Raw genomic sequence first — 8,770 nt, forward strand, 5'->3', positions numbered from 1 at the left:
CCAGGGTCGGTCCGCAGACTGATCAGCGTCTGCGACCAGTTTGAGTCGGCCACGGGGGCCAGGGTAAACCGCAGGAAGAGCGAGGCCATGCTCTTTGGCAACTGGCCCGACCGATCTTCCATCCCCTTCACCATCAAGCCTGACTTCCTGAAGGTGCTGGGGATCTGGTTCGGGAAGGCTGAGGCATGTAGCAAAAATTGGCTGGAGCGGATAGCCAAGGTGGGGAAGAAGCTGGAGCTGTGGAAGCAGCGCTCCCTCTCCATCACGGGAAAAAATCTGGTCATCAGGTGTGAGGTGCTCTCGGGGCTGCTGTACTTGGCGCAAGTGTGGCCCGTCCCTCCCTCCTACGCCAAGGGGATCACCCGGGCCGTCTTCCACTTCATCTGAAGGTCGAGGATGGACCGGGTGCGACGAGCCACAATGTACAAGTCGGCAGACAACGGGGGTAAAAGCGTGCCCAACGTCGCCCTCATCCTGATGGCCACCTTCGTGTGTGGCAGCATCAGGCGGAGCGTAGAGCCAAGGCACGTGGGCACCAAATGCCACTACCTGCTGAGGTTCTACCTGTCCCTGGTGTTGCGAAGGATGGGCCTGGCGCAGATGCCACGCAATGTGCCAGTCAGCTGGACATTGCCGAACCATCTGTCGTTTGTGGAAAGGTTCTTCCGGACCAACACCTTGGACCACAAGTCCATCGGGCAGTGGTCAGCACAGAACGTCCTGCAGGCACTGCAGGGGAATGACTCCATGGATCATGTGGCGTGGTTCCCAGAGCAGACTGCCCAGCTTGTCTGGCAAAATGCCTCATCGCCAGAACTAACCAACAAGCACCAAGACCTGGCTTGGCTGGCGGTGAGGGGAGCCCTCCCAGTCAGATCCTTCCTGCACCGCCGGAACCTCACTACCAGCGCACGCTGCCTCCGGGACGGCTGCTACGGAGAGGAGACGGTGGCCCACCTCTTCACAGAGTGTGGATTTGCCAAGAGAGTCTGGAGAGGTCTGCAGGGGTCCCTGTCACGATTCATTCCGAGCAGCTCCGTCACGGAGGACTCTGTGATCTACGGACTGTTCCCAGGGACGCGTTCCAAGACTGACATCGAGTGCTGCTGGAAGGTCATCAACTCGGTGAAAGACGCTCTTTGGTCTGCCCGAGCTTTGTTGGTCTCCCAGCGGAGCGAGATGTCCATCAAGGAATGTTGCCGACTGGCCCGCTGCAGACTGCAGGAGTACGTGATGAGGGACGCACTGAAGCTTGGTGCAGCCAACGCTAAGGCCCTGTGGGGGAGGAGCACAGTCTAGAGTCCTTCCGCTGCTGGACATGGTGGGCAGGGTGTGGTGGAGAGAGACGCCCCTCCAAATAAGGGATACTGGGTAAATGTATGTAAATGTCTAAATGAATGCCTGTATCGAATGTAACCTCCGGAAATGTCGGATGGGCTTGTTAAAAAAGATGTTTTGTAAATGATATTTATTATTTGAATAAAGTATTTTTTGATATTTAAAAAAAAAAAAAAAAAGCATACACTACATCTCACAATCTCCAAGTTTGCGGATGACACGAGGCTGGGGGGCAGTGTTAGCTGTGAGGAGGATGCTAGGAGGCTCCAAGGTGACTTGGTTAGGTGAGTGGGCAAATGCATAGCACATGCATCTTTGGAGCGTAGAAGGTTGAGGGGGGACTTTATAGAGGTGTTTAAAATTTTAAGAGGGACGGACAGAGTTGACGTGGTTAGGCTTTTCCCTTTGAGAGTGGGGAAGATTCCAACAAGGGGACATAACTTCAGAATTAAGGGACAAAAGTTTAGGGGTAACACGAGGGGTAACTTCTTTACTCAGAGGGTGGTGGCTGTATGGAATGAGCTTCTGGTGGAAGTGGTGGAGGCAGGCTCGATTTTATTATTTAAGAGTAAATTGGATAGGTATATGGATGGGAGGGGATTGGCGGGTTATGGTCTGAGAGCAGGTAGATGAGACTGGGTCAGAGAAAGTGGTCGGCATGGACTGGTGGGGCCGAACGGGCCTGTTTCCGTGCTGTAATTGTTATATGGTTATATGCAGTATAATGTGGATAAATGTGAGGTTATCCACTTTGGTGGCAAGAACAGGAAAGCAGACTATTATCTGAATGGTGGCCGATTAGGAAAAGGGAAAATGCAACGAGACCTGGGTGTCATGGTACACCAGTCATTGAAAGTAGGCATGCAGGTGCAGTAGGCAGTGAAGAAAGCGAATGGTATGTTGGCATTCATAGCGAGGGGATTTGAGTATAGGGGCAGGGAGGTTCTGCTGCAGTTGTACAGGGCATTGGTGAGACCACACCTGGAGCATTGCGTACAGTTTTGGTCTCCTAATCTGAGGAAATACATTCTTGCCATTGAGGGAGTACAGAGAAGGTTCACCAGATTGATTCCTGGGATGGCAGGACTTTCATATGAAGAAAGACTGGATACTCGGCTTGTACTCGCTGGAATTTAGAAGACTGAGGGGGGATCTTATAGAAACGTACAAAATTCTTAAGGGGTTGGACAGGCTAGATACAGGAAGATTGTTCCCGATGTTGGGGAAGTCCAGAACAAGGGGTCACAGTTTAAGGATAAGGGGGAAGTTTTTTAGGACCGAGATGAGAAAGTTTTTTTTCACACAGTGGTGAATCTGTGGAATTCTCTGCCGCAGAGGGTAGTTGAGGCCAGTTCACTGGCTATATTTAAGAGGGAGTTAGATGTGGCCCTTGTGGCTAAAGGGATCGGGGGTATGGAGAGAAGGCAGGTACAGGATACTGAGTTGGATGATCATCCATGATCATATTGAATGGCGGTGCAGGCTCGAAGGGCCAAATGGCCTACTCCTGCACCTAGTTTCTATAAGAGGGTGGAACAAGGAGGGTCCCTCCAACTCCAGCTACGCCAGAAAACACGCCCCTCCCTGAAGAAGACAGCAGCCAGTACCTGAGCTACGAAATGGTGCTGCAATTCACCAAAGCGGTGTGCATGATGGGGCAGAAGGATGGACAGTGACTCTAACAGACAATGGAGATAAAACTGGCATCTTTAAACGTGTGCAGTATGAAGAACACTGCGTGATGTGTAAACGCCTTGCAGTACCTGGCCAAGGTCAAGGCGGACGTGACGTTTCTGCAGGAGTACGGGCTGCCACACCTCCGCTGCCATCGGAGGTGGTCGCGATGGTGGTCACATGGACTGTCGGTATGGTCGGGGGGGACAATGACTGTCGCGCTTCCGGTCTGGGGATCCTGCTGCAGGGAGGGAGCCTCACCATCACTGAGGTCAGGGAGGTGGTGGGGGGGGGGGGGGGCGTCTCCTGGTGGTGGATGTAATGTACTGTGGCTCTCCGCTCCGTGTACGCCTCACCCGTGCGGAGCGAGCAGCTGCCAGGTCTCCAGCAGCTCACACCGCTGCTGGCCACGTCCCGGCCGCTCGTTCTTGTTGGTGACTTCCACTGCATCGAGGGCACTGCTGAGCAACCTATGGAGTATGACGTGTCACTCGCAGATTTTGATCAAAACTGTTATTCGATTATTTTTGATAATAATTTTAAGGAAAAATATTCCAGTGTGTTTTGTGCTGGCTATTTGATGTTTTGGACATTATTATGGCTACTAAAAGCAGCAGAGCTCGTGGTGCGGCTCAACAACAGAGGCCTAGTTCGCAGGTAGCGACCACGGCTACAGATACCTCGACCCCGCCCCATAGCTCTACCTTGCCGAAGGCAGGACCGCAAGTTGTCGACGCGGAGGTCCTGAAGCTTGAATTACTAGCCTCTGAGACTGGACATTGCGGATATTTTTAATACTTGCGTGCAGAACAGAGAAGCAGACAGTTTAAAAACGGAGTAAAGAGTTAATTGGCTGGAAAGTTTGTCACAAAAGAAGGTGACTCACAGGTAGAGGTAGCTTAAAAAGAGTGCCAAGACACAGGTTCAGGTAATTTACTAATCAATTTACTAATCAGCCCTAAAGTAGTTGATTAGGTATCTAGATTCTTAGAGAACTAAACATAGCACAAAAAGTAAGGACATTTGTGTTTGGTAGATTATTTCTTTGTTGTAACAATGCTTCTTGGCAATAAATCTTATACCGTTGGAAAGCCTGTTTATTTCCCTTTTAAATGGTGCCACATTTGTAAGGAACATGCATTTGTGGGATGAGCAGCAGAGCTGAGTATATGGGTTGTGCCCAAGAAAAATTCGCTACAGTCCAAGTTCTTCCCATGGCCCTTTTTGCTATGCGTGTTACTCCCCATTCTACTACACAGTTAACCCCTGTGGAAGTAATGTACGGAAGACCCCTCAGGACTCCATGGGGGGCTTCAGAGAATGTTGAAATAACTAACGATCTCCATGCCTTAGATGAACGCCTGTTAGCGTACATGCAATTATTAACAGATTCTTTGAGAGTTTTGCATTCACAGGTACATGGAGGCCAGTGGCCCGTAGACGGGACGACTAAAGAAGGACGATTACAGGCCGGTGACTACGTCCTGATACGTAATTGGCACCGGAAGAAGTTGGGCGACCGCTGGAAGGGTCCACATCTAGTGCTACTCACCACTCCAACAGCCGTTAAGGTAGAAGGACACCCTCGGTGGATACATCACTCTGATTGCAAGAAGACAACTGCACCAAGCCAAGAGTAAAAAAAACTCTCCTGCTATGACTATGTGGTGGACAGTGTTTATAGCTACCAGTTCACTGGCCCCACAAACTGAGGCATGGAAAAAAGTGTATCTTAAAGCGGCTCACTTGTACGCCCGACATTTTACCCCCTCCCGACCAGTCATGCTGGATTTGTGCGGCAATACCACGCAATGGGAAGGGAGGGATTCCCTTGGTTCCTATTCCACTGAATATCACTGAAAGATATCCCTTAGTGTTTTTCTTCTTCCGTTAATAAAACAATTTGCCAGAGTAACAGGGATGGGTCCCCGAAGTATAATAATTTTAAGGGATGGTATGTCCCACCTTTTAAATCGGATTGGAAAATAAATGTAAGAAAGGAGGCTGAACTTCCACGATTAAAGTTAATGGAAGTTTCCCAGGAGCCAATTAACACCACCTGTCATTGGTACAACAAGGGCACAGGGGTTTTCCTGGGAAGTAATTCGTGCACAGAGATGGACATGATCACCATCTCCGGCCCACACCGACCAGTTAATGGCACCTACTACTTCCACAAGGTACTAACAAACCACCAACATGGCTTTAGACAGGGTCGATTATGTGAAATCCAACTGGCGGGACTCATCGATTATCTAGCCAGGTCACTCGATAACAAGGGTCAGACTGACCAGTTTATATTACACTTCAGTAAGGCTTTTGATAAGGTTCCCCACAAGCAGCTCCTGTACAAGCTCAACCATGTAGGAATAGACAGCAACCTCTTAAAATGGATTGAGATATTTTTGACAAGGAGACATCAGCGAGTTCTCTTGGAGGGAGAGGTGTCTATTGAAACTCCTGTGACATCAGGTGTGCCACAGAGGACTGTCGTGGGTCCATTGCTCTTCCTACTGTATATCAATGACATTCTAAATGCAGTTTCGTCCAGAGTTCGACTCTTCGAAAATAATGCCAAAATTTATAGAGGGATTAAAACACCAGAAGACAGCTTGTCCTTACAGAAGGATCTGGATGCTCTCTGAGTGGGGAAAAACCTGGCAGATGTCATTCAATACAAGCAAATGTCATACCATGCATGTCTCACACAAGACTAAAGCACTTTTATTGGAATACAACATGGGTAGCCATACATTGCTTGCTGTCGACCATCACCCATATCTAGGAGTCGAATTAAGCAAACATTTAATTTGGATGATGCATATTAGTCAAGTGTCTAACAAAGCAAATCGAACTCTCGGCCTTCTTAAAAGAAATTTTCACGCATGTAGTACATCCATCAAAGAGAACGCCTACAAGTCCTTGGTCACGCCCAAAATTGGAGTATTGTGGAGCTGTGTGGAATCCTATCAACAACAACAACAACAACAAGATCACCCTGGAGAAAGTACAACGGCGAGCAGCTCGCTTTGTATGTAATGACGACAAGCGCGAATCAAGCATGAATAATATGCTGATTTCTCTCGGATGGGATACCATAGAGCTCCACAAATTGCAAGACTTATTGCAATTTACAAGGCGATTCACAAAATCACTCCATCAAATCTTCCATCATCCCAGAGCACCAACCGCAATGAAACAAGACAAAATACCAGTGCCTACATCACCAACTCGCTAAATTTCAATAAACTTTGCAACCAATATTCCCTTTACCCAAGGACGATAAGGCAATGGAATATGTTCCCACATGCGCTGCTCCAGATGTTCAGTCATTTACAAAGGGGATTGAGCAACTAGATCTCAATTTGGTCATCAGATTATTATAGTCATCAGCTTTCGAGTAAATAATTTGGGCTTGTTGATGGACAGTTTGCTTGAGTTGTCTGAACTGTCACTTGAACTGCAGAACCGAAATTGTACACTTAGTAAAGCACTTGAGGAAATTAAACAAACTATCAAGATTCTTGAATGTCAAATAGAGAAGCCAGGAAAGTTTTATACTCAAGATGGATTCAACAATGGCTGAATGGGAGATACCAGAGGGTAACGGTTGACAATTGTATGTCAGGTTGGAGGCCAGTGTCTAGTGGAGTACCCCAAGGATCTGTGTTGGGTCCACTGTTGTTTGTCATTTACATTAATGATCTGGATGATGGTGTGGCAAATTGGATTAGTAAATATGCAGATGATACTAAGATAGGTGGAGTAGTTGATAGTGAGGTAGATTTTCAAAGTCTACAGAGAGACTTGGGCCTTTTGGAAGGGTGGGCTGAAAGATGGCAGATGGAGTTTAATGCTGATAAGTGTGAGGTGCTGCATTTTGGTAGGACAAATCAAAATAGGACGTACAGGGTAAATGGTAGGGAATTGAGGAATGCAGTGGAACAGAGGGATCTGGGAATAACTGTGCATTGTTCCCTGAAGGTGGAATCTCATGTGGATAGGGTGGTGAAGAAGGCGTTTGGTATGCTTGCCTTTATAAATCAGAGCATCGAGTATAGAAGTTGGGATGTAATGTTGAAATTGTACAGGGCATTGGTGAGGCCGAATCTGGAGTATGGTGTGCAGTTCTGGTCGCCAAATTATAGGAAGGATGTCGACAAAATGGAGAGGGTACAGAGGAGATTTACTAGAATGTTGCCTGGGTTTCAGCACTTAGGCTACAGAGAGAGGTTGAACAGGTTGGGTCTTTATTCTTTGGAGCGTAGAAGGTTGAGGGGGGACTTGATAGAGGTTTTTAAAATTTTGAGGGGGACGGACAGAGTTGACGTGGGTAGGCTTTTCCCTTTGAGAGTGGGGAAGATTCCAACAAGGGGACATAGCTTCAGAATTGAGGGACAAAGGTTTAGGGGTAACATGAGGGGGAACTTCTTTACTCAGAGGGTGGTGGCTGTATGGAATGGGCTTCCGGTGGAAGTGGTGGAGGCTGGCTCGATTTTATTATTTAAGAGTAAATTGGATAGGTATATGGATAGGAGGGGATTAGAGGGTTATGGTCTGAGTGCAGGTAGATGAGACTAGGTCAGGGAGAATGGTCGGCGTGGACTGGTAGGGCCGGACAGGCCTGTTTCCATGCTGTAGTTGTTATATGTTATATGTTATAAGTGGAGAAAGCAACAAGCCAGACGATATTTAATGGAATAAATTTGAGGGCTGGTAAAGTACCTACTATACATAAACAACAGTTTTTGAGGAGTTTGGTCAATAATATGAAATCCAGGCTGCTTGAATCTACAACAGCTTCCAATGATAAATGTAAAAAATTAATTAACATGTCAAAATATTTAGATATTAACAATATTCCAGAAGATTCACTTTTTATCTTTGGGGATAATAATGTAGAAGTAATGGCAGAACAATTTGGCTTAAATGGTTGGCTTTGTGTCAGAGCCTTCAGAGAATTCAAGGAATCTAAAGGGAAGATAGTTTCTGCAGATTTTCAGCAGCTGGTAATGGCTGTAAATACAATTCCGGTATCAACAGCAGAATGTGAAAGAAGCTTCAGTGGCATGAATTTCTGCATGTCACCACAACATGCAAGACTTCAAACTAATCATCTCCCAACTCTTCTATTTATTAAGTTGGTGGGACCTCCTCTGTCAAAATTCAACCCCGAAGAATATGTGAGGACATGGCTTCTTAGTGGCAGAAGGCGTGCTGAAGAAACGGCATACAGAAAGAAAGGGGAGGTGACAGAAAAAAATGGAGATTATATACCATTATGGAACATTTTGTAATGTAAACAGAGAGAGAGAGAGAGATGCCAGAAAGCAGCTATGACATATAATACACAATAAACTATATTATAAATACACAATAAACAAGTTATGCATTCTTGTACTCTTACATGGGTATGACGGCACATAACAAAATCCCACCCCCCTTCCCAACCTCAGCCTCACGGACCTTAGAGTACCCCTAGTTCCTAAAACCCATTTCCATCACTGGAGGAGGCCCCTTTGAATGAGTAGAATCTTGAAATTGAAGGGTATCTATCTATCTATCTATATACTATTAAAACTCAGATCTTGAATATATATATATATATTCCACTGATGTCGGCTGAATACGGCAATTCCGGCAAAACGGTGAACCGTAGCGCCACGATGTTTGTACCGCCTTAATCAGCATGCGGTTCGCTGCTGGAAAATGATATTTTTATTTAATTCGGACGCATATTTTTTAAGTTACAGAGGTT

The sequence above is a fragment of the Rhinoraja longicauda genome, chromosome 40 (assembly GCF_053455715.1).
Source record: "Rhinoraja longicauda isolate Sanriku21f chromosome 40, sRhiLon1.1, whole genome shotgun sequence".
NCBI lineage: Eukaryota > Metazoa > Chordata > Chondrichthyes > Rajiformes > Arhynchobatidae > Rhinoraja > Rhinoraja longicauda.